This window comes from Halictus rubicundus, chromosome 1 (genome assembly GCF_050948215.1).
Source record: "Halictus rubicundus isolate RS-2024b chromosome 1, iyHalRubi1_principal, whole genome shotgun sequence".
Taxonomy (NCBI): domain Eukaryota; kingdom Metazoa; phylum Arthropoda; class Insecta; order Hymenoptera; family Halictidae; genus Halictus; species Halictus rubicundus.
Window position 1 is genome coordinate 16,843,851 of NC_135149.1, and position 20,993 is coordinate 16,864,843.

At 50.2% G+C, this 20,993-nt stretch overlaps 1 protein-coding gene across 1 annotated transcript in view; it reads left to right on the forward strand.

The window, feature by feature from the left end:
- Positions 1–8,628: 8,628 nt before the first annotated feature.
- Br (broad-complex core protein) overlaps positions 8,629–20,993 on the forward strand; it is a 42,341-nt gene continuing 29,976 nt past the window's right edge. Inside the window, exon 1 of the mRNA XM_076790369.1 lies at positions 8,629–9,343. The gene's annotated coding sequence lies outside the window, so the exon portion shown is untranslated. The remainder of the gene's footprint in view (positions 9,344–20,993) is intronic.

A 20,993-nucleotide genomic window follows, 5' to 3' on the forward strand; every position in this document is an offset into this window, starting at 1 on the left:
TTTTCCTCCTTTTACTTTTCTCTTCTCGTTTTTCTTCGGGCCGTCTCCGGTCTTTTTTCTCCTGTTGTTATCTCGCGAACGCATCATCGGCGAGGGGAAAAGCGAAAAGACGAGAAAGTGAGCCGGCTCTCCGAGTCTAACAGGAACCAGTTTCCTCGGACCCGTAGCTACCCGTACAGGGAAGAACGGGGACGATTGTTCCCCGTTGCGTTTCGACGATATCGCCGCCGCTATTCCGCTGTCCGATGTTCGCCGTTTTCGGACGCGACTGTTCCGACCACACTGGAGCGCTTAGAATTTGTAATTCGCTCGCGGTCGACGCGACGTAACGCTCCGAGTTTGTTTCACCGGATCGGGTGAGTCAGGTCAAGGATCCCCGGCGAGATGATTCGAAGATCATTCGTGGATACATCTTCTTTCCCTGCCAAGCAAAAGACCCTGCGAACACGGCAGGATTTGCTGCATTTCGAATCTCGTTGCTGCGTTGCGCAATAATTGCAATTACGGAGCCTGTTTACCTTGGAAGAGGTAGAGAGAGAGAGAGAGAGAGATTGAATTTTATGGTCACAGACTAGATACTCGAAAGTGTTTGAATAAATTTCGACCGAATTTTCTACGCGTCCTGAACGAGAGAAGGAATTTATTTCTCACTAGAAACAGTTCTTCACGATTCCTATATAATTTGAGATAATCGTATGAATCATTCGTTGGATCCAATTTCTGAACTTTCGATCGTCAATAGATCGATATCGCTCGGCCCGTTGCCACACAAGTTTTCAGAGAAATAAACCATATATTTGGATACAGAATAGCTTGAAAGTTCAGAGCTGCTTTTCGCTCGCTGCCGTGCACGAAAGCGTTAATTGTTGTCCAATTCCTCCGGCGACTTCCAAATCGGGTTAGCGAATTTTCTACGCGTCCTGAACGAGAGAAAGAGTTTATTTCTCACTGGAAAGAGTTCTTCACGATTCCTATATAATTTGAGATAATCGTATGAATCATTCCTCGGATCCAATTTCTGAACTTTGGATCGTCAATAGATCGATATTGCTCGGCCCGTTGCGACACAAGTTTTCAGAGAAATAAACCATATTTTTGGATACAGAATGGTTTGAAAGTTCAGAGCTGCTTTTCGCTCGCTGCCGGGCACGAAAGGGTTAATTGTTGTCCAATTCCTCCGGCAACTTCCAAATCCGGTTAGGGAGTCGACGGAGCGAATCGTCGATCATGACTTCGCTTCGAAGGATAAGTCGTCTGTAAAATGTTAAGACGCGTTTTTATAGCCGGCCGAGCGAATTAAATCCACTTACAACGTTGCGCGAGATTTGATTATCGTCGGAACGGGTTTATTGGTTATCGTGGTCAACGGGTTCGCAACTTTGACAGCGAACAGCCGCGCTGCTTTTCCACCGAGCAATAATAATACGCGATAATGGCCGTTGCAGACCGAGTTGCGCGAGCAGGTTGAGGCCGATTCGGGAACACAGCGGACGATCGTGGACATCTACAGCTGGAAATAATAAAAGAATAGTCGGTCGGTCTAATCGGAACGCAGCTCGGACAGAGAGAGCTCGCGAAGTCTGAAATTCTAATCTTATCAGTCGGCCGCGTTAGTCACACTATAAATATGCTCGTACACAGGAAAGCGATAGGTTTAATTCTGCATCGTCGCGATAATAGACGACTTCTAGAGAGCGAGAGAGAACGGGAGACAGAGATTAACCACCGGAGTGCTCGATCGAGCGAGGAACACCAGCACAGAGCTACAGAGAGAGGTAGAGAGAGAGAGAGAGAGAGAAAAGATACTGTTGTATACAATTCGCTCTCGGGGTCTCAGGTGGAAATCGTATAAATTGAATTCTGGATTCTCGTTCGATGCTGTCATTCTTTTTTGGCCGGCGAATTTCGGTCACAGGTAATACGAAACTCGGCAGCGGGCTGTCGAAAACTCGTCGCGGCCAGGGATCCGGCTCGATTTACCAGCTCCGAGAGACCGCAAGAAAGCCGATGGCTGCGAAGATTCGTGCCGCGGTCGAAAGTCGATAAGCCGGAACGTCGAATAGAGTTGGAGATTAGGAGTCATCGTCCGCGAGATATTCGGTCCTTTTGATCCGGCCAGTTGCGCCACCATAACCCTCCACCCCCGGGACCAGCCATCCGTGAGCGTTTCGCCCCATAACTTCCCCGTGGACGGGCTCACAAACCGTTCGACGATCGCCAGTTCGCGGTGGGACCTGCAACTTTGATTATTTCTTGATGTTCCGATCGCCCGATTCCACATCCTTAACCACCAGCGATGGACACTTAGGGTTGCCGTGAATTTGGCTAGTTTGGTCCCCGGGGCTGGGGGGACTCTTACGTCGATCGTTGAACGCGTTTTACTTTGAACCTGCGAATTAGAGATCTTGTTAGGGATTAATTAGGGTGGCGGAAACGGCGAGGTATTGCTGGTTCTTTGCCTGCGTCGTTGGTAAAACATAAAAAAGCGCGAGAGTGTAACGAAGCTGGATAAATTGCATCGTCTACTTTAGTCGTCGAGTGTTTAATAAATATTGGGGGCACTGCAGTGTTGAGACATTTGTGGAAATCTTATTGACAGTGCAGCAGGCTGTGGGGTATCTCGGGTTCTTCGACTGAGCCTCGAATTTGAAGTGGAAAGGGTCCAAAGCTGGCCAAACCGAATGAATTGCATCGTCACGCTTCGCTGACAAATAAATGGAATACCAAATAAAGAATCGAGAGACCAGGAGTGTTAGGTCGTTCGGTGCTCTTTTGGACCATGCATGGGCCTATAAATTATCCTAGATTAATCTCCAGAGTCTGAAATCGGATGCAGAAAGAGCGAAAAGCCAAGATGGATTGCATTGTCGCCGTCGTATGTTTAACGACGATGCATTTTTAACGAGAGTCCAGCTCGACGCCAAAGATGTTCTGGGTCGGTTTTCGGGGTCTGTGGAGATATCGGAAAATAAATCGGCCGACCCTATTTTTCCCGTTGCGAGGCCGGTCTCGCGACGAATCCGCTCGCGGAGCCGGGTTGCGCGATTTTCTGCGGACGTGTGTTCCGCGCACACGCGCGGAAACGCTATTTCAGAAATGGTATTTTTAGAAACGGCACACATATATCTACCCGATGGTAGAGGTAACTTTTTATCGACGACGAGCCGTTTCTTTTCCAGGTCGCGGAGCGGCGGCGGCGGTGCAACGAGCGCTTGCATTCCACAATTTCGTTTCGTCTGGTTTGGTTTCATTCGGTTTCGTTTAGGCGCGTGGAAAACGGCGATCGACGACGCCCGTGCAACCAGCCCGGTAGGATTCGATGATGCCGATGCTTGCAGAAAATGCTGTCGCAACACAGCTCGGCCCGCAAACGGCGAGCCTATTCTTCCGTTGGCATACGCGGGCTGCATCGCTGCCGAACGCGTTTGGCAATCCGGAAAAAGTGGACACTCATTTTCGGTGCTCGATGTGGTGAGACCGAAAGATCATTATGTTCGAATGTTTGGATCTCGAGCGTTCAAGCGACTTTCTCACAGGCCGCCGCAATCCTAAGTGGTACTGGTCCAAGTTCGAAGTGGAGGATATACAAACGTTGAAGACGCAGAGATAAAATATCGGAACGGATGTTTACGGCGGGGGAATTGTAAAATATACAACTCTCTGAGAGCTTCAAACAAAATATCTGAACAGTTTGGTACGGGAGATGATGGCAATAGGTGAACTGATAGATGCAAATTAGGCGTAAATAATAAATTAGCGAGTAGTGGGCACGGAAAATATATCGCTTTAATTAACTTTGTATATTAGTCAAATATATTGTAGCATCCCAACATGTAGAATAATTAGAAGGACATGCAGTGTTGCAACTGCGTGCAAGCCGCAAAGCACTTTCCCGGATCCTGGCCCGAAATAAATCTGTTTCGGCTTAGCTACGGTGTCCGCAATAAAGTAATCGACATCGTGTGACAAAAGGCTAGAACACAGAGAGCTAAAGTAATAGAAAGCAGTAACGTTCCGGGACCGAACACCGTAGTTTTCACGGGCTCGGTGGTTCTTGTTTCTAGCAACAAACACGGACAATTTTTATTTCGCGTAAAGATCACCAGTTTATTAATCAGCGAGTCTTAACAATTACAAATTAAAAGAGTTAAAGCACGAAGTCCCCAGGACGGGATTTTGAAACGATCGATCGTGTTCTAGCGGAGAATAATACTCGGATCAAAGGTTAACCGTGAATACACCGGTTGCCGGAGACTCGTGACACAAGGGACGAGGCAGAGTCGGGTTTGCGCGGGTGCGCTTTTGGTTCCGCGTGTCGGGTGAATGCGTCTTACCCGGCAATTAGATTCGCAAGTACGCGCAGGCTGGTAAGTACAGGCGGATCGAAGAAGACGGTCAATTAAGGGCGGACTCCCGTTCGTCCGCTAATGACCCGCAAGATATTAATTGGCCCTGGGAGCCGGCCGGACGCGGCTCCGAAGGCGGATCGACCCATAAACGAAACTCGAGATAGTCGTGGGCCTCGCGTGGAACACCTGCCGGCGATCCCGTCGACGCTCTCGGGAGGACAAAGAGACCACGACATTAGGGAACGTCTTCATCCGAATTTACGGAAGAGAATGGTGCTCTTTCTCTCTCTCTCTCTCTCTATCTCCTTCTCTTGACACCTTCGGGCCCCGCTCCTTCGACAGCACGAACCGGCAGACTCTACCGAACCGTGAACCATGCGGATCGATTTAAAATAATTCATCGACTCTCTGCTTTTTTCTATCTCTCTTTCTCTCTGTCGTCGAACCGCAACCGAACCGTTGCATTAGTATTTTAAAAGCAGCTATCTTGGTTGACCCCGACTGTATCTGCGGACCAGCGATGATCGAGGTCAACGCTGCTGTTTTACTCTCTGCTCTTCGGTCTGCTAGAATTTTCTTGGAAACGATGAACGAGAGAACGCCGCCCCCCCCCCCAGATAATCGCGATCCGCCTAATTCCGAGCTGGACCGACACGATTCCCTCTCTCTCGACCTCGTCCGCCTGCGAAACATCAGCCGTTCGCTGGAAAAGCCTCGATCGTGGTCGATGTCCTTGACCGACAACCACCCACTCGATTGTTTTATTTCTTCGCCTCTCCATCGGTTGCGTGTCTTTCCATTTTCGTTGCGATTTTTACCGTGCTCTCGATTGTCGCGGTCTGACGCAGTGTTGGATTGCAAATTGATACTAGTTAAATGTACCGAGGGGATTTTTGGTCCTGGAATCACGAGCAGACTGCAGGACCTTGTTGGAACCTTCAACCCTTGAGGTAGCAGACCTTTCTGACAATCGAACGGCTGTTTAGTATTAGGGCGTGCCGTACGTTTAATCAAATTTACAGCAGGACAGCTAGTGCAACAAATGAAATTTTTATTTTTCAAAGAAGAAGAATATGGGAACTGAAATTTTGCTACCCACCAATAAAACAGACACCACCCAAGGGTTGGAAAATTGCAAGGGGATTGAATAGAATTGCATGCAGCATCATTTTGCTTTTAGTCCGCCAGGAATACTGGTGGAGAATGTTTTGCGATATTAAAGCGTAGTCGAGCCCGCGAGAGTCGCGAGCGTTTGATTGCGGGTAATCGATCTAACCGAGGTTCTCCTAGGGGTAGAATTTCGCAGCGAACGCCGGTAGGACAATTACATTGCGCATACATTTCTTTCTTTCAATTTGCATCTACGATGGCTTTCTCGTTCTCTACAACAACGACATGTACGTTTGTAGTTCAGCGAGGACCAACCAACCCCCCGTTTCGGTGGAGGAGCATTTTCCTGGTGGAGGATCCTTTCCCGGACGTCCCGTGATCGTTCCGCGAGAAATCCGGCAGCCGGGCAGAGTCCCGAGTTCCCGGCGTCGACCGGCAGAAAAATCGGCACGACTATTTGATGCGCAGCTAACTGTACACAAGTTCGGCTATGCACGGCTAAATGCCGCGGTGTAGGGGCCGGTGTGGGGGAGAGAGGGGGTGTTGCGGGGGGCAAAACGAGCAAGCAAGCGAACAGAACGAACAGAACCGAGCGAGCGAGCGAGCGAAAGAGCGAAGACGAAATAAGGGAGCGAGCGAACAAGCGAACAAGCAAAAGCGAGCAAGAGAAGGGATGGGAGTGAGAAAGGAGACCGCTTGTGGTTCGAGGGATGGAAAGAGAGGAGTAGACCGAGAGAAGGGTGTGCTGGAGCGGAGTAGGGAGTAGGGGGGTAAGAGAGGAGACGAGGAAAGAGCGGAACAGAGAGAGGGTTTAGGAAGGGTGCACAGGCAGTTGGGAGCGCTCGCACCGAGGGAAGAGCCGCGGGAAAGGCGGTGCGCGAGAACGAGACGGCGAAACGAGGGCCAGGGGTCGAGGTTCGGGGTGTGGGGTGACGAAGCGAGAGAGAGAGAGAGGGAGCGCGCGACGGAGATCGACGGAGAACGACGCCGGTGGCAGTGGCGGCAGCAGTGGAGAGACAGGGAGAGAGAGAGAGAGAGACAGAGAGAGAGGGAGGGAGAAAGAGAGGAGAATGAGCGGGAGGGCAGACGGACGTTCCAGACTCGTGTAGACGGGCGAGGGGAACGAACGAAGAGTTCCACGGACGAGGCAAGAGAAGGGAAGGTGGGACAGAGAGGGACGAAGCCGGCGCGAGAGGGTTGGGGGATTGCTAGCGAGGAGGAAGTGGTGGGGCCAAAGAATTGGCGAGGACCAGGCTACAAGAGAGGACGAGGAGAGAAGGAGGTGGCGGAGGAGGAGGTGGAGGTGGAGGAGGAGGAGGGTAGTCGAGCGTGTGCGGAGGGGTGTCGTGGGGCAGGAGCGTGATCCCAGAAGTGGGGGTTGCCGCCCCTCTCGCGCGTTAACCCCTCCGACGCGGAGTGAAACACGAGTGCGAGGAGAGGAAGAAGGAGCGAAAGAGCGGGGGCCGCTGCCCCTCTCCGCCGTTCCGCGAGGTTCCTATGAATTTTGCGACACTCAATAAAAAGTGGTTCCACGAGGTTAACATTTCGGTAACTATACCCTCGCCTACCCAGGCCGCGCACGCACGCAGCCAGCCAGCCAGGCAGCAGGCAGACACCGACGAGCGGTATCGGTGAGGACAACAACCACGACTACAAACACCGGTGTAGACGACGACGACGACGACGACGACGAAGACGAAGACGACGGCGACGGCGACGGCAACGACAACGACGACGACAACGTAGACAACGACGTTAGTAGAAGAGGTTGCTGGTCGCGCGCGGAGATCGGCGACGACGTACACACGATCTCGAAACGTGGACACACGCGGACGGAAGGACGCGCGAAGACGCACACGGACGCGAAAACGCGCGCTTATATTGGAGAGGAGGGCTGGTGCTCGCTCGCGCGCAAAACACCAACACCCACACGCGCCGAGCAAAATTCAGCGGTGCGCGCGGACCAAGAGTAGAACCAAGAAGAACGAGCGAGCGAGCGCAAGCGAGTATAGGCGGGTAGCAGAGAGCGAGTAGAAGAAGCGCGCGAGTGCGAGCGAGCAGAAAGAAGAACGAGGGAGCCGCCGCTCTGCGCCGGTGTGTGTGTGTGCGTACGAGAGCGCGTGCACAGGCCGGAGGAACACGGTCGTGTGTAAAAAAGCGAGGAGAGGAGAGCGAGAGAGGGACAGGAAGAAGGAGGAGGCACGAGCGAGAGAGAAAAAGGTCCGAGGGACACGCACGGCACCGACACAGAGGAGGAGCGCGCGGGCGGGCGCACACGCATACATGCACGCGCATGCACGCACACCACCGGACCGCCGAAAAAACTGCACGGGAGAGGCGCAGCAACGGGCAAACCGAACCGCGCGCGAATCAAGTGCTTTGGCCAGTCGCGTTCCCAATCACTCTACGACTAGGTAGTCCCCCGGTGTGTCCCAAAGAAGCGGCAGGGAGCTGGTCCTTCGCTCGATGGTGTCGTCCCGCAAGATAATACCGGATACTTTGCCGCGGGATCCTTCTCACTGGTCAACGACGCGAGATCAACAAACGTCCGCCGATATCTGCCACGTTTTCGATCGTCGCCGCCTCCATCCTCGATCTCGGCTCGCCGATCGCCGATAACGTTACACGCGCCTCGTTCAACGGAACCGTGCCTCTTCTTCTTCACCACGCCGACCGATAGATCACCGGGAGTGCTCGCTTGTCCGCGAATTACCCTTCCCTTCCGTTTTCCCTTTTCTTTCATTTTTTTTTCTCTTCTTCTTCTCGCCTCGTTCTTCGCCGCTTTCACGGCCGCGCTTTCTTTTTTCGCCGTTCCCACGTCTACTCGTCGCATCCGTCCTCCTATTTTTCCCTGTTCGTTCGGAGGAACCAACGATCATCGACACCGAGGAGGAAGCAGACACAGTGAACATTTTTGCAACAAACAGAAAAATTCTTCGACGGTGATCCAGTTCGCGGGGAGAGCCGCGCGCCGAGAGGATCCACGAGATCGTAGTCATTCGCCTCCTCGTGTATACGCGGCGGTGTTTACGGCGCAGCACGCAGCCACCACCGATATCACTCCTCCGGTGTCTTCCTCTTCGTCCTGTTGTTCGTCCTTCGAGAGTGACGGACCTCAACCGTCGTGCCGCGCGCTTCGATCCTTCCGGATAGATCGGTACGGCCGTGAGAACAGAGACGATCGTCGGAAACAGTGATATTTAATAATAATAATAATAATCATAATAATAAACGATCGAAAAAGGACTTTACGTGGAAAACAGTGTGCAAAGTCCTCGCCAGGAACGTGGTTTCCGGGGATTTCGAAAGAAAGTAACCAGAAAGACAAGAAGCATAAGAAGACTTGGTGATCGATCGAGATCCGTGTGCGTTCGTGAATCGATCCGGGACAACCGCGTTTAGGCGCGCGCGGTAAAAGGAAGCAGTTCTTCTTTTCTTTTCTTTTTTTTCTTTTCTTTTGTCGTGGTAGATAGTCGGTGCGTGGTTTCTCACGAGGATGGACCTGCGAGTGTCCTCGGGATCCTGCGGAGCGCACGACACCACGAGCAACGATCGCGTGGCTTAGGGGGCGAGGGATCGAGCTGATTGTGAGATCGAGACAAGCTTCCCGGTCCGTATCTCTCGTCTGAGGGGCGATCCGTATCGAGTCGATTCGACGAGAGAGACAGAGAGAGGGAGAGAGAGAGAGAGAGAGAGAGGTAGTGAGAAGAGAACGGAAGAAGATCGTCGAAGGAAAAATCAGCCGGAGAAACGAAAAAGGAGGAGGCCTCGTCGCATCCGACAGTCAAACGGTGGGTTTTAGCACCGACGACGGCGACGAAGACGACGACAAGGACACCGGGCAAAGGAGAGCCCCACGCTTTACTTCGCGCACGACGATCAAGGTACGTCCACAGCTGAGAGCGGTGGCCTTCGGCCGCCTGTCGGCTTCTAGAGCGAGAGACCAGGCCCGATAGAGAGTACGATTGTGCGTGTGTGTATGTGTATGTGTGTGTGTGAGTGTGTGTATCTGACTCTGTCTCTTTGCGTGTGCGTGTGTGTATGCGAGAGAACGATTCACCGAACGCCGAACCGAGGAACAGAGAAAGAGAGAGAACGAGTGAGTGAGAGAGAAAGTATGCGTGCCAGAGAGGAAACGACCGATCGCGAGAGAGCGAGACACCCGGCCGAACCGAGAGAGAGTTCGACGAGTGTGTCGCGTCACGTCGCGAACGTTTGTTGCGAGTCCCATGCATGCGTGCACGCATATACTACGCGATCGTACTATCGTTGGCCCGTTCACCGCGCGCCTACGTGTGCATTCGCTCGGGCAAGCGTACCTGCATGCACGCGCACATGTGCAACGAGTTTTCGTCGATCTTCATGGACATGCTTCTCTCTCTTTCTCTCTCTCTCTCTTTCTTTCTCCTCGTCTCTCCCTCTTTCTCTCAGTGCAGCGCACATGTCAGAAAAAGCTATTCATGTGGGTCGGTTTCGGGAGTCCGCCAGCGTTGCGAATGCAAAGCGTATTTTCGGTCGACTCGTCATCGGCGACGACTGTGGGAAGAATGATCCTTGATCTAGGAGACAGATAGATTCAGTACAAGACACCTCAGAGTGTCGATCGCGGTTCGATTCCCTTCGTTTCCAGGCAGACGGCCCTTTAGGCGGTGTGCACACGCGGTGACACGTCGCTGGGCAGATATTCGCTCTTGGATCTCGTAGGACAAACTGCAATCGATGTATCGTAATCGGGGAATGTTTAAATCGAGGCATTTAGTTGTACAGAATTGGAGAGATTGAATTAATTAAGGAGTTAGTTCAGGCATTATTCTGTTGGAATCCGTTGGTGCGATTTGCCTAAAATCTTTTGTAGCGTCTGCATTCACATTTCGTGTACATCGATCTTAGAAAATTGTTGTACAGTGGCCAAAGTATCTTTCGCAGCCAGTATCGAGTCGCGGACTAATGAATAGCAAATAGAATATATTCGATCGTGAGCAGGTTGCAGAGCTTGATTTGGTAGCTGTTTAAGAAGTCTAATGAGGTGTTCCTCATCCACTGGAATCCTCATCTACGTTTTTTTTTTTTTTACGGTGGAAGATTATTCAAAATCACTTGATCGTTGAAACGGCTAGACTGAGGATCTTTGTACATGCTAAGAATAACGCCTAATCTATGTCAAAGATACTACTATCTATTATAGCATTTTGAATAATCTTCCACCGTGAAAAAAAAAACGTATCGGAAACAGCGAAGAGGACGCTAGAGTACTAGACGATCGCCGGATAAAGTCAGAAATCAGTAACTTCCTCTGAACCTACCGAAAATCAAAACTGTACCCTCCGTAGCATTTTCAATAAGATCCCGCGGTCAAAATTGAATCAGAAAAAAAAAACACAAAGAGGACGATGTAACGCACGTTGAGACCTAGAGAGAATAAAAATCGGTAACTTGGGTAGACGTGGCAGCCTCGCAGGAGGTCGCACGGTGTGCAGGCCGCTTTACGCGCACCTAGACGCATCGTCTCGCTAGAGTAAGGTACGCGGTATGCGTGAAAGGTAGGACACGCGTGCGTACGCCTAGTTTAGTCTGTTAGCCCGATGGCAATGGCAGGGATCGCCGTGACGGCTAGACGACCGCTAGACGAGCGTGCTGCCAGACGTTAGAGGTTGCCTGAGAAATGACGTAATCCGTCTGTGCTAGCGAGCGAGCGAGTAAGCGGACAAGCGAGTAAGCGAGTAAGCGAGTAAGCGAGTAAGCGATTGAGCGAGCGAGCGAGGAGCGAGTTGCTCGATCCTTTTGTCGCGCTGCGAGAGCCGCATTGCTTCAGGGGCCGCGTGTTACGAGTGGCCCGTCGTCGCGTGTACGTGTACACACACGTACGCTATAAGCTTGCGACCCTGCACTCCTCGTTCACTCTCGTTTTCTCCGTGTTTTTTGCCCGGTTTTTCCTAGTCGCTCCTGCGTACCACGCGCCCTCTCTCTCTCTCTCTCTCTCTCTCTCTCTCTCTCTCTCTCTCTCTCTCTTTCCTTTCATTCTTCCTCCCTCTCCATGAAAAATCTCTCGTTCTCTCTCACTCTCTCTCTCTCTCTCTCTATCCGCTGCACATCGTTCGCGTTTTCCTTCCTCTCTTTTTTTCTCTCCCGTCGAGGTTCATTCACGAAAAATTCCGCGTCTCGTAAAACGACGCTCTCTCGACGTACACACGGATAAAAAGAGAGGATGATAAAACCAAACCAGCGAGAGAGGGAGAGAGAGAGAGAGAGAGAGAGAGAGAGAGAGAAGCACGTCGGCCCGCTGCCGGCGAGATTCAATTAAACGAGTCTCGTCGCGGCGGCGGCGATCGCCGCTCGGCGATCATTCGTTTTTATTGCGAGCCACGAGACGGCACGCTCGGTTTTTGCGCCGGGCGAATTAGGAAAAACGGAAATAGCCGTACCAGGAAATCGCCTGTTACTCTCCGCAAGGTCGCCGCCGTGGATCTCCCTCGCTAGGATCTCTCTCGATCGACCCGTTCGACCGTGCCTCTCGGTCCCACGATGTCTCGTTTCGAGGCTATACCCGGTTCGCGAATTCTCTCGCTTGTTCCTCCTCCTCTCTCTCTTTCTCTCTCTCTCCCTCTTTCTCTCTCTCTCTCTGCTTCTCTCTACCCTGGTCCCTCGCAGGGACGAGCACAACGTATCCGTGCAGATCCCCTATTTTTACGATGGACGCGTTTGTTACACGATGCCCCGCTGCAACTTGAAAACACCGAGCGACTAGGTATAAATAGATCTCGCGATCCGCAGAAAGAAGACGGAAAAGCGAGGGTGACCGGGTGCAACGGGGACGGGTCGGGGGTCCCGGGCGGTGCTGGGTAAAAAATAAAAATTCTCTAGCTCTCTCTCTCTCTCTCTCTCTCTCTCTCTCCCGGTTTCTCTCGCGAAAAATCCAGCCGCTCCGCACGCGCGTATTATGCGCGCGTCAGACGCTACGCGCTCGAGTGTCGCGGCCAATAAAAATTCCTCGGTACAAAGCCGATCCTTGAACGTGAGTTTGGAACCGAGATCCAGGAGCCTTGAGGCTTCGGCGCGCTCGCCTACGAAGCCGTCGATTCCTGTCCTCGCTAGAAGGATACGCGTTTCTTCGTCTTCGTCTTTTTTTTTCTCCCTTTCTTTCGTATTCCGTTCTTTAGATCCCGACGATAATTCGACGCTCGTAAGGAATCGGACGCTTGCGAATGCGTGAGACGCGAACCAGCTCTCACCCAGACATTCCGAGTATTCGCCGTGCAAATTAATTCTATGTCTCTCCGTGGAACATTCTAATCCCGCGGACCTTCGTTCAACAGACGCTCCAAATCTCCTTGCTAGGCGTCCTCGCGATCGCTTCGCCGTTTCGGCGATTCTTTGTCCTCGATCTTCCTTCGCCGATCGAACGGTACTCTTTGTTCTTCCGCGAGCTTCTCGAGCCGAGGACGGTACAATCATTCTAATTCATTCAGGAGATGTTACTTTCAGACTCGATACAATGTCTAGCGTCGGTGTGCTCGTCTTCCAGCATCTACTCTCCCGGAGAGATATCCTGTCCAAAGAAGCTGCACGCTTTCGCGTCCTCTTCGTAAATTTTTCTTTCGTTCGACATTTTTTCCCCGTATTCCTCTGCCGAGAAATATTGCCGGCGGCCATCTTGAACGCTACCGGGCCGAGGCTCAAATGAATAGGTCCAAAGCCATTGAATTAATTTGCACGTATAATGTGCCACATTTTGCATTCGATTTTTACCGTACAGTCGTCGACAGTTTGACCGGATCCTTTTGGATCGCAAGAATAAATTGAGATCGATTTCTTTGAGCCGCACACATGCCTCTGAATTAATTAACTCATATAACGTTGCATATTCGATATTCGATTTTAACGGACGGTCGCCGATAGCTCGATGCCTTTCAGATCTGAGAAACGAATCGACATCGACTTCTTCGAGTGGTATATCGTTGCGCTATAAAATTTCTTCGGATCGACGCCAGGGTTCTCAATCCAGAAATTAGAGTGCCAGTTAGGGGTCGGGGAGGGGGGGGGCAGTTCTCCGAGAGCATCGATGATCATTGAGAAGCGTTGGGAGTCGCGCACGTAAGAACGAGGGAAATGACAAACCAGCTTTACTAGTCGAGCCGCTATTTTGTCGACGTTCTCCTTGCGTTATGGCAGCCTTACGGCTTTTTTTATCGTCCACAATGACGCATAGGTGCCCAGGTGCTCTCCTGCCTGCTCGGCTGGCTGGCTGCTCGCGTACATGCTAGCGAGCGAACATGCGAGAGCGACGTCGCACACGAACATAAACGGCCGCGAATGTGTGCAAACTCGTGCGACGCAAAATAAGAGAGAAGGACCGAGCTCTTTCTTTCTCTTTCTCTTCTCTCTTTCTCTCTCGCTCTCTTTCTCCGCAAACCGCCTTTTCAACGACATTCAGCAAACGAGCAGTCAAATTTTTGCACGAACGAACGTACGATCGTCGAATCCACGCGATTTCTAAGCAATTTTTCGAGCGCCCGTTCGATGAGTCGGCAAATCGCTCGCCGTGAACCAATTCTTGACAATGCGGTTTCGAAACGCGACGTTTCCCGCCTCGACGGGCTGCATTCTCGACGATCTAACGACACACTTTTCCCCTCTTGGAATTGCTCCGCGTCACCCGAAAACCCGCCGACACGTTTCCCCTTTTCGAAATTTCCCGTGCGAGACGCTACGCCGCACGGACTCGTTCGTTATCGAATTCGTTTATGACACTCTCCCGATCGCTATCGATCAAAGAAATTATCATCCGAATTCGGTGCTTCCGATATAATTGCCGCTTAATTATTCAGAACTTTCGCCTGTCCGAAAACCATGTTACTCGTTTCGGACGAATATTCATAAATACTGACATTATAACTTGCTTTCCGATACACCGACAGCCTTAACTGTTGGCCTCGCACTTCCTGTTACACACGGGTTAAATGTCTGAGGCTATTGAAGTCGATTGTGCGGGACTTTGCGGGCGATTGATACGCTCAGTGTTCCCTTTTTATGTAGAGTCACGCGTCGTCTAAAATTTTCTATGGACAAGCGAATGCTCGTAGGATTTAGCTGAATTAGGATTTTTCTGAAATGTCACGAGGCTGCTCCGAATCCTGAACGTTCCATCGCCGCGACGATCTAAGTTTCCAAAGCCTAAATTCGGGCCAGCAATTATAAAGATACGGTTCGATAAAACGAAGGCTGAACGGTCAAGATTTATCGTATCGCCTCCACAATTCTCATCTTTTCGCATCCCATAAATCCTCGCGGCGAATGTACAGCGATTCCCATCGAAGAAACGAATGTCTGTTCGACCGACTCCGGTTTCTCACAATCGGCTCGGATATAACGTCGATGTTCCACAAAGGCCCGGCCAGTGTATAAACGAGCGAACGTGTTAAGTACCGAATCTGCAAGCCTACATTTTGGCCGGCCGCAAAAAAAAAAGGTGAAGGGAGGGGGGGAGGGGGGCTAACAATAAGAAACGAATTGCATCCTCTCTGGGCCGGTGCAAGAGAGGCGCAGCTAAAAGCAGTTGTCGACCTAACCCGTGGTTGCAAAATCGCTCGCGCGCGATGTTCCTACGTGCCGCCACCTGTAATTTGCAATTGGCCTCGTTTTCGTTCCCGAAGCAGGGATCACCCCGGGACCGAGAAACCGGTACCCGATCGAATTTATTCGGATAGCTGAGAGAAGCGCGGCTCTCCGGCAACATTTCTGTAAACTTTCTTCTCGTCAAGGACCGAACCTGACTGTGTAACACCGGCAATTTCGCTCGATCGGGAAACGACCGAAAAAAGATTCTACGCAGCCTGCAATATTCATCTTTGGGCTAAATTCTGCCGTTTCCGTTCTTAAAATCCGTTCACTTCTTACCGTGCTGCGCGGCAGTTGAAATGACATTGGTCTGTTGATGCAAGTTGACTTTGGTGGAAGTAGGTGAATCAGGTGGGCCTATTACCAAGTTTCGTCTTGATGTATTCAATAAATTCTCCGAATTATACTGAATTTATTAGGTCGTCCCACAAGTTCGTGCCATGGATATGTTTATATTATTCACCATTGAAAAGTATTTTAATGAAAAACCGCAGAAATTGTATAGTGACGGTATGATGTATTTGCCAAAAAGGTCAGAAGAGGCTGTGGAATGAACGGGTGATTACATATTTTATTTTTAGAATTCAAATGGTACAAGAGTAAACGGCACGAACTTATGGGACGACCTAATAAAATTTCATTTATAAATTTCAAGAAGCAGCGCATCTAGATGCGTTTTCTCGAGATTAAGAATGATTTCCTGTCGGCGTTCTGATGATACTCTTTACCAACAAGCTTACAAACAAATGTCTTGACCATACGAAATGAGAAAGCGTCGCTGAATACGTGTAAATTCGAGCCTAAAACATTTCGTGCCGCGTTTGTGCGGCCTCAGGACAGTGCGTCGTTTATAACACAATAGCCTTCGAATTTCCAGGCGGCATCGCCTTGCTGCTCGTCGATCACTCGATCCTCCCGCTCTCGATCCGGCACCTGCGCCTGGAAAGGGCTACGCATCCTGGCGATAACGGTTCGTTCTCCTTGAACGGCGAAGGGTACTGCTTCTCCTCGCACCCGTTATTTCTCCCTTTCCCCTCCCCGCTGTTTCCTCGCCGAGAGTTTCTGCGGAACCATGGGCTCGTGGGACGTCCATTGCAAGCCTTGGTGTCCCATAGTCGCAGAAACCGCCGCCTTCGCTCGCTCTCCCCTCTCGCAATCTCTGTCCCACATCGACACGTTGATAGTCGTCAACCTGGACCGCGTAATCCATGAGAATTACGAAACTATTGCTCGCCTCTCTTTAGGCCACTGTACTCTCGCGTCTACGCGTTGTTCTAATCGGAAAACAAGCTGGCTACTCACTGGGAAACTTTATGCAGATTATGCGGAAGAATTGATTATACCAGAAATAAAATTAAAAGAATGCATTTCCAACAACAAAGCAACAAGCAAGGCTGTGCAAATACGGTGTAGCAATTGACAGCGCATAAAGAACGTTCCTCTTTCCTCGAGAGTGAAATGAATCATAGAATCGCGCTAGGCATTGCGAAACAGGAAGATCCGCATGGTCGGGGTAACAATATCGAATCAGTAGATAGCGCGGCCGAGATTTCTTCGCGGCGATAAGCGGGACAAAAGATCTCGCTGTGAGATAAGGGCGTTCGTGTGAACACCAGCCGCCGCGTTCCCCCTCGGTTTGTCTTTTCTCCCGGTGTGGAAATCGCGGCGCGAAAAACCCGCCGCGAGCCTTTCCCCGAAAACGCGCGCTCCTCCGGATCGACCCAGTTTAAGAGGCGTTTTGAAAAATAAAAGGGATGGGGGTTCGTCTAATTAAATTTAATGAGCGTCGGTGTCCGTCGTCGCCGAACAACCGTTCGGCGAGTCACGCTCAACGGCTTCGACGACTAGTCGAATTTTTCCTGGTTCCGAGAGTGTGTATGTACGTTCACAGATATATTTGCGCGCGCGCGCGACGGAGAGAGAAAGAGAGAGAGAGAGAGAGAGACAGAGAGAGAGAGCTGTGTACACGTATACACTTTGGCGTCGACTACGCGCAGGTATGCATACACATAATCCGAATCGACCGATTAGATTAGACGCCTAGTAACTAGATTACGCGACGGCCGTGTTATCTGCGAAATTAGACCCTGGCTTGAATACGTTATTTAGGCGAGCCGGATGCTAGAATAACAACGGCCTGGATTTCCCGGACGACGCGATCTACGATCCGCCGAGATCGCCTTCGATCTATCCGCTTAATCGTCTGTTTTATTTGCCACACCGCCGGACGATTGTTGCCGAAACGCGATCTGCATTTTCGTACAGACGTTTCAAGAGAAAATAGTCGAATAGCATTCTATTTGTTCTAGTAATTGCCTTTATGGATCAAAGATAAATGAAGCTTAATTGTCTATTTTCTTTGCCAAGCCGCTGGGCAATTGTTGCTGAAATACCGTCTCCATTTTTGCAGAGACGTTTCGAGGGAATAGAGTTAAACAGCATTCTATATATTTTTTAGTAATTGCCTTTATGGATCAAAGATAAATGAAGCTTAATTGTCTATTTTATTTGCCAAGCCGCGGGGCAATTGTTGCCGAAATACCATCTCCATTTTTGCAGAGACGTTTCGAGGGAATAGAGTTGAACAGCATTTTTTTTGTAGAAATTTATTTTTGTGGATCGGAGATCAATGGAAACTGTGTTATCGTCTATCGACCTTTGTTATTTCACTATTTTTTGAGCATTTTTGGAGTCTATAAATGTGCGAAAACCGGTTAATATTAGAATATTCTTGAGTTCTTTTCCGGGAAATCGTAGAAATTGCACGGCGACAAAATGGCGGAAGATCATCCATTAGAACTGCACACGACAGCTGACTTGATCGTATCGTCAAAAGATAAGGTCTAAGTTTAGAACAAAAATGTTTAAAGCTTATCAGACAAGCAATTAATTAAAGAGGACTTGAACGGAGCAGAACACAAAAGACTGAACTAACTCTTGGAATTGAAATCGACAGCAATACGTTGCTGTCCCTATTCTACTACGCCGAAGCTAGATTTCTAGAATTCATTTTGTTTAACGACAACAATATCTCACGAAGAAACAGTCTGCGTGAAATGTAAAAATTCTGTTTGTAACTGAATCTATTTATTGAACCATTTGCCGGATTATTTGTCCCCACAGGAGAGAAAATTCAAAAATTACGACGCCAAATAAAGTCAGGAATATAATCGGACTCTTTTCATTTAACAACAAAAACATTTTACCTTTAAGGAACAGGAACAGGATATGACAAATGTTAAGCTTTCACTTGATATTGAATTTCCTAATTGATACATTCGATGCATCGTCCGATATCGCAAGACTCAAATGTACCGGTCGCCGGTCTTACGTAGTTATCCAGGGTTAATTACCGAAGAACGAATACAATTATCGGCGGGCCATTTGAAAATTTCCCCGATCTTTCAATCGACAAGCAAGGTCGATTGCGTTGTCAGGTGGCATTTCGCCGCTCATCGGGATTCGTCGCGAGTCTTCCGAGGAAGACTAGCCATTACGAGAAGCGGCGCGGCGTCTCGACACGGTGCGCCTGCATTTGCAGGAAGAAGGTGCACACGCGGCTAATAGAATGCGTTTCGAACGGAGTACACCTAAGCTTGGTGGGTCGTTTAACGCGCGCGCGGGTCGAAGGACATAGAAATCTGAATTTAAAATGCGCTCGGTGCGGCGCGAACGGGGCAAAGCGAATTCGCGCATCCACGGCCGAGGGAACTATTTTTTCGACGGTGTAACGTCACGGAAACGTTCGGCGAAAGAGAGCCGGGAGGGAGAGAGAGAGAGAGAGAGAGAGAGAGAGAGAGAGAGAGAGAGAGAGAGAGAGAGAGAGAGGGAGAGAGAGAGAGACGAGAAAGCGTCAAGGTTGACGCGTCTCGCGAATCATGCTTGCGTTCCACCGGCAGAAATTCTTCGCGCGCGAAGGCGGCCGGACGTCGCATGGAATCCCGATTAATTAGCCGAGCGACGCATATCGTTAAGCTAACAGTAAAGCCGCCGAATTAGAGGGAAACAATGCCGGTGCCGCGAAAGTCCACTTTTTCGTTTGGTATTTTGATTAACGTCGTTGAATAAATTGGTGGAGGAATAACAATCTATATGGGATTCTTCAGGGAGAAAATGAACGTGTTGGTGGAACGAGGTGGAAACGGGGCAAGGTGTCGGGAATATCGGCCGCTTGCGATACGCTTGATCCCATCGCTACGGGCGAGAAAGCAGCCGGGTATTTATGCGAGCGGTCGCGCGCGGTTGTTTCGTTGCTTCTTTGTTTCGCCCTGTGTATAAGCGCATGTGCTCTGCCGTGCACCCACTAGCTAACCGATGGGAAAAATGTCACCGTTCTGCTCTCGCTTTGACAGAGACGGGATCAACGGGTGCAGTTTCAAAAAGGAACTGTTCTACCGTACAGCAAATTACTATGCGATTAACTAGAAATTAAATTAATTCTACTTTTGCTTAAAATAATTTCCTTCTCGGAGCATTACTAGACACCATTTTGCCGTGACCACAATTTTCCATTCGACACGTAAAAAAGATTAAATTAATTTTCCGCGGCGTTAAGTTCTCTGCGAGAATATTTTTCCGTGTTTGACGAGAGCGGCTGTGGAATTTAACTTTTCTACGCTTCTCGGCTGCAAAATTCGGCCGTAGTGAAAAATTCAAGGTTAACTCGATCCCGCGCCGAGTGCAGATCGTGCTCTCGAGGCTGTCGCTACAAGCGGAGCGGGTTGCCCGAGCGCCATTTACAGATCGGCACGGAAAAAACTGCTCGTCCCTCGTCGGGTTCGCGCGGGCTTCGGGTGTTCAGCTGCGCCTCGGAGTAACGGTATCCTCGTGGAAGGTGCAAGAACGATTCGAAAGTCGATTGGTCGAGGCTGGATCGTTCGCTCGAGGCGCGGGGACTTCCGGAATTCCGTGGAAACCGATCCCGCGTTTTCTTTTTTTTTTTTTTTGTTCCGGGCGTTCGAACCGCCGCTCATGGGATCCAACGTGGCGGTATTGCCTCGGTTCGCCTCGGTCTCGACAAATTCGCCTTTACGTCTACGTAGATACGTCTGCGGCACAATTAAAAATACAACCGCTGACCCATTTTCAGTATTTTTAAGTCGGTGGAGAATATATTCGACGGAAATATATTCGGCGGATCATCGTGTCTCGATTAATCGCGCGATGGAGAAGTAGGTCGTTGCGAGACACCCGGGGACAAACGGCAGGGAACGGTAATACACGGGAACACTGCAAATTTTTACCAGTAGAGAACGGTGTAGAGAGCTCTCTCTCTCTCTCTCTCTCTCTGTCTTTCTGTTTGATCTTACCGGCTAATTTGATCAAGTTTCTCGTCTAACGTGTGACCCCCGTCGATCGATTCCGCTGTTGGAAAACGCGCTCGAACCACGGAGGAAGTAGTGCAGCCGCGCGTGCCGCGGCTGCAGTAGTAAGAGTGCACCAATAGTTAACCCGTAGTTGCAGTGGAACGGCACGCTGTAGGAATAGACACAGCGCTAGACCCAGCAAGTAGAGCGGTCCTAGTGTTAGTCAGACGCGAGGCCCTTTCCCATTACGCGCTGCGCTCTTCCCATCAGACCTGGCGTTTCCTACCAAATTCAGACATTCAAACGCGCAGAATACAATTTTTTAAAGTCTACAGTTTGGAGGGAATTCGCTCGACCGGGCTAGTATAGTGTAGGCATTGTAAAATATTACTGTACTTTGTTTCCGAGACAAAATTGTTCTCTTTTCTTTTTCGTCGGTGACTTTGCCTCACCGGATGACCGCAGTCTTCGAGGTCTGTCGCCTGCACTCTGTTAACCCGTTGCACATTGTATGCGATGTAATTTCGCCACGAAGATTTCAGACAGACTGCACTATAGAATATGAAGGTTACATATCTCTGTAAATTGAAAAATTAAATTTCGCTGTTATCAA